Source organism: Hordeum vulgare, chromosome 1H (genome assembly GCF_904849725.1).
Source record: "Hordeum vulgare subsp. vulgare chromosome 1H, MorexV3_pseudomolecules_assembly, whole genome shotgun sequence".
Lineage (NCBI taxonomy): Eukaryota > Viridiplantae > Streptophyta > Magnoliopsida > Poales > Poaceae > Hordeum > Hordeum vulgare.
This window is the reverse complement of record NC_058518.1, coordinates 344,863,231-344,869,127: the sequence shown is the minus strand read 5'-3', so window position 1 is coordinate 344,869,127 and position 5,897 is coordinate 344,863,231.

Below are 5,897 nucleotides of genomic sequence, written 5' to 3'. Positions count from 1 at the left end.
TAATCCAAATACTTTTTCACTCATTTCTGTTTTGAGGAAGTCATATTATCCTCTCTCTATTATTTAATGTGAGTGGAAAAATAATTTGAACGTGATAAACTCCAAAATGAAATAAATCATGATATGCAAATGATGATTCTATTAACATTCAAATTTAATAAAATTAGAATGTTACAGGGAGCGATGCTAAGGGGTTTTTTGTGCATCAAATGAACCATGCAAAGTAGAGCCATACACCTTACCAAACAGATAAAAATGGATTGAGAAAGAAACTGATGTCCTCATGCACCCTTGATGCGGCCTATCAAACACACCCTTTGTGATCGTGAATTGAACCTTTACCTGTACCAGAATTGATTTGTTTTTTCTTTGCATACTTGTTCTTCTTTCTCAGTGTACGTTTTTTTCCTTTCTGAGAACTTTCTCAGTGTAGGTAGGATAAAGTTTATTAAAACCCTTGAATTTATAGATGTCGGGCGAAATGAAACTCAGTCAAAATCTCAGTATATGGCACGCTGAACTTTCTCGGTGTACATAGAAAAATGTTTATTTTAAATTTTAAATTTATAGATATCGAACAAATGAATCCTCAAGTAGTTTGAGGCATAGACACACCCACGTGACAAATGTCAACCGGATTCATCTGGCTGGTGGGACGGCAGTCATGACAGGGCGTAACTGTCCTCCACGCTGGGCCAGCCCATTTCTATTTGTCTGGTCAATTTTTGTGATACAATGCTAAAAAACAAGGTGGATGAGCCAGCCCATCTGTTTTTTGTTTGTTACAGTGCTAAAGAAAATGTGCTCTTTCGGTGCAAACTGCACTAACCAACGAGGTCACCTCCCCGCTTGTGATTACTTTATTTCTTTTTCTTTTTTTCTTCTTTGTTTTATTCATGAAAGCCCCTTATACAATTTTTTACCTAATGCTTGAAACTTTTTTTAATGCCATTTCTTTAAAATTCGTGAACCTTTAAAAAAAACTCGTGGACGTTTTTGAATCTGTGAATTTTTTAAATCCACGAACTCTTTTGCATTTTTTCTTTTTTTTCCAAAATCCGTGATCTTTTTTCCCAAATCTGTATAAATATCTTTTGATAATACGTGAATTTCTATTCAAAATCGTTGAACTTTTTTTTGAAATCCGTGAATCTTTTTTCCAAAATTTGAGAGCTTTTTTTGTTTTGAAAATCTGGTTCACAGAGTTCTTTTTTTAGTTTTCTATTTCCTACTAAGATGGCCACCGATTTTATATAGTTAAATAAAATTATAAAGTTACAGGATATGAAAACAATATGTAAATTTGGAAGAAAAAATCTTTCAATTTCAAACAAATCATGAATTGAATAAAAAAGCGGAAAATAAAATAAAAGGAAAAAGGAAAGAAAAGAATGAAAAAAAGAAGGAAAAGGAGCTAGTTAACACAGTGTACGTTGTGTCCCTGGTGGTCAGTTGCGTCGATCAAAAGCAATGGGTCTCTACTTCGAGCAACACAGTGCGTCGATTTTTGTTTTTTAGGGAAAACAAACTAAAGCTGGTCGGCCTAATAGTGAGCACGGTGTTCGCCCCTTTGCAAATTTTCATTTTTGAACAGAAAAACTAAAGCGGGCTGGCCCAGCGGGGAGCAGGTGCATGCCCTTTTGTGAAATGCGGCCAACCTCGGCCATGTAGAGCATCTCTGTTCGAAAAATGATCCGAAGTTTCGATTTATACCGAGGTTGCATAGTTTAGAATATAATCAACCAAAATTTCAACTTGAAGATTTGTTTCGTCGAACCATTACGAATTCGGCGTTTGTGTTCAAATGGAGCACAAGAAATATATTTTTTGATTGTGTTCGTAATAGAAAATTAAGGCGCCATCTAGATATATAATTAATATCATCTTAAATATAATTATAGAAAATGTTTTTGTCTTGAATGTTACTATAATAAAGTATATAAATTTATTTTTCCGCGCTTGTTGGAATACCAGCCGAAAATATACGTTGTCATCTAGATATATTGAAATTCTAGCCGGATTGTGCCATTTTTATTTGAATGCCTCTTTGAATTCCCTCAGAATTCTTGGAGCTATTAGAAAATGGTTTAAAGCTGCTACGGCCGAGCAAACATATAAACTATACAATTGAGGCCTAAGAGCATCTCTAGAAGACCCCGTAAAAAATCTGTAAAACTAGGATCTGAATCAAAAAAAACATTTTAAGGGTCCATTTTAGCTACGACCGAACAGAAATTGTAAAACAAACTGTCCCAGCGGGGAGCAGGTGCATGCCCTTTGTGAAATGCGGCCAATCTCGGCCACGTAGAGCATCTCTGTTCGAAAAATGATCCGAAGTTTCGATTTAGACCGAGGTTGCATAGTTTAGAATATAATCAACCAATATTTCTACTTGAAGATTTGTTTCGTTGAACCATTACGAATTCAGGGTTTAAAATGGACTTTTTCGTTTAGGTTTATCGAGGATATTGTGTTCAAATGGAGCACAAGAAATATATTTTTCGATTGTGTTCGTAATAGAAAATTAAGGCGCCATCTAGATATATAATTAATATCATCTTAAATATAATTATAGAAAATGTTTTTGTCTTGAATGTTACTATAATAAAGTATATAATTTTATTTGTCCGCGCTTGTTGGAATACCAGCCGAAAATATACGTTGTCATCTAGATATATTGGAATTCTAGCCGGATTGTGTCATTTTTATTTGAATGCCTCTTTAAATTCCCTCAGAATTCTTGGAGCTATTAAAAAATGGTTTAAAGCTGCTACGGCTGAGCAAACATATAAACTATACAATTGAGGGCTAAGAGCATCTCTAGAAGACCCCGTAAAAAATCTGTAAAACTAGGATATGAATAAGAAAAACATTTTAAGGGTTCATTTTAACTACGGCCGAACAGAAATTGTAAAACAAACTGTCCCAGCGGGGAGCAGGTGCATGCCCTTTGTGAAATGCGGCCAATCTCGGCCACGTAGAGCATCTCTGTTCGAAAAATGATCTGAAGTTTCGATTTAGACCGAGGTTGCATAGTTTAGAATATAATCAACCAAAATTTCTACTTGAAGATTTGTTTCGTCGAACCATTACGATTTCAGGGTTTAAAATGAACTTTTTCATTTAGGTTTATCGAGGATATTGTGTTCAAATGGAGCACAAGAAATTTATTTTTCGATTGTGTTCGTAATAGAAAATTAAGGCGCCATCTAGATATATAATTAATATCATCTTAAATATAATTATAGAAAATGTTTTTGTCTTGAATGTTACTATAATAAAGTATATAAATTTATTTGTCCGTGCTTGTTGGAATACCAGCCGAAAATATACGTTGTCATCTAGATATATTGGAATTCTAGCCGGATTGTGCCATTTTTATTTGAATGCCTCTTTGAATTCCCTCAAAATTCTTGGAGCTATTAAAAATGGTTTAATGCTGCTACGGTCGAAGAAACATATAAACTATACAATTGAGGGCTAAGAGCATCTTTAGAAGACCCCGTAAAAAATATGTAACTAGGATCTGAATGAAAAAACACATTTTAAGGGTCCATTTTAGCTAGGGCCGAACATAAACTGTAAAACAAACTGTCCCAGCGGGGAGCAGGTGCATACCCTTTGTGAAATGCGGCCAATCTCGGCCACGTAGAGCATCTCTGTTCGAAAAATGATCCGAAGTTTCGATTTAGACTGAGGTTGCATAGTTTAGAATATAATCAACCAAAATTTCAAATTGAATATTTGTTTCGTCGAACCATTACGAATTCAGGGTTTAAAATGGACTTTTTTCGTTTAGGTTTATCGAGGCGATTGTGTTCAAATGGAGCACAAGAAATATATTTTTCGATTGTGTTCGTAATAGAAAATTAAGGCGCCATCTAGATATATGATTAATATCATCTTAAATATAATTATAGAAAATGTTTTTGTCTTGAAATGTTACTATAATAAAGTATATAAATTTATTTGTCCGCGCTTGTTGGAATACCAGCCGAAAATATACGTTCTCATCTAGATATATTGGAATTCTAGCCGGATTGTGCCATTTTTATTTGAATGCCTCTTTGAATTCCCTCAGAATTCTTGGAGCTATTAAAAAATGGTTTAAAGCTGCTACGGTCGAGCAAACATATAATCTATACAATTGAGGGCTAAGAGCATCTCTAGAAGACCCCGTAAAAAATCTGTAAAACTAGGATCTGAATCGAAAAAACATTTTAAGGGTCCATTTTAGCTATGGCCAAACAGAAACTGTAAAACAAACTGTCAAACCAGATAAAGAGCTCCTTCCTCCGGTCCGACGACCGCCGCCCCTTACTCCAGCATGTCGTCTTCGGCGGGTGACTTGGCGGGGTCCAGATTTGGCTCGATCTCTTCAGTTTCCTTGTCAAAATCTTGACATAATTCTACACGAAGGGGAAATGAAAGGTAGGTCACGCCATTGTTCCGAGGAAATTAAGGAAATTCACTCGACGGAAGAAAAGTTACCTTCAAGCATGCCCAACATCTTCTTCGCAAAATCTCCCAAGTAGTTCTCGAGACCGCTCCTTCTCTTGGTCAGTTGTTCAGCCCTTTTCATACGATCGGCCCGTTCTTGCTTGAGTTTGGCGTTCTCTTCTTCCAACTTACTGGCTGCGGCAATCTTCTTCTCACCAGCCTCGGTTTTCTCCCTTGCCACCTTATGAGTATCAGCGAGTTCCTCGTATTTATCTTCAAGCGCCTTCTTCACGGTATCTAAAGAAATAACATTGTTGAGACACGCTTGGAGTCGACGGTTCTCATCACGCACGTGTGTTCGAGTGTGGACATTCGGTTCAAAGGATAAAAGATGAAAGTGATAGTGCAACGAATCAACAAGGATTACTTCCCAGGGTCTTCAACTCTGTCTGTGCGCGGGCCGGGTCGTTCTTGGTCACCTCCAGATCCAGCTGAAGCTGGTTTTTATCCTTCTCCAGGTCGACGTACTTTGTCCCGAGGTCGAAGCTTTCTAAAATCAGCAAAGAAGTAGTTCAGTCGACACTAATATTTCTCCACTCCCTAGTGGAAAAGAGCAAGTTCACTCGGTTGGATGGCGGCCTGCCGCCCCACCCCACACCCCTACAAAGCGTCACATCATGGTTGATGAAAATGATGTCCATGAAACCTGCAAGATAAGTCTTGCCAGTTTGGACCTTTTCATCCATATGACAAGCATTCGGAGGTGGAGATACTAAGAAAAAGAACTTACTTGCCAGATTGAGTGACAAGCGTACTCCAAGTACAAACAAGGGCCCCGAGTCCAAGTTCTTAAGACCACTGCCAATCGTAAACAATCGACAGTAGTCTCGGGGACTACACCCTCTCGATGCACTCACCGTGCCCCCACTGGATACAAAACCACTCAACCAGGTCCGACCTGTCTGAGTAACAAAAAGAGAGAGACAACAAACATGCAAAATTGTCTCTATCAGACCCCCGCCGATGTAAGCACTGGACGGCGGTCTTGGGGACTACACCGAGTGGGTGCACTCAGCGTGCCCCCAGTGGACCTACTATCGCCCGACCAGGTCTGACCTATCGAGTGTCAAGCGACTATCAAAACAAATCTAAAACCCCTGTCGATGTCATCGCCATTCGAGAGCGATCTTAAGGACTACACCTAGTGGGTGCACTCCGTGTGCCCCACTGAACTAGAAACCACTCGACTAAGACATGATCTTACTTGAGGGAAAAACAAAGTATACACCAAAAGAAAACACCCAGTGGGTGTAGAGTCAAGATGGACAAGAATTCAATGAGAAATGAACTTACAATCGCACTTACTCACACATAGGCATGAAGCGCTAAGCTCGCATCATAAGCCAACTTGATGCCCTCGTAGGCCTCCTTCACCCGCAGCATCATTTGCTCAGCCT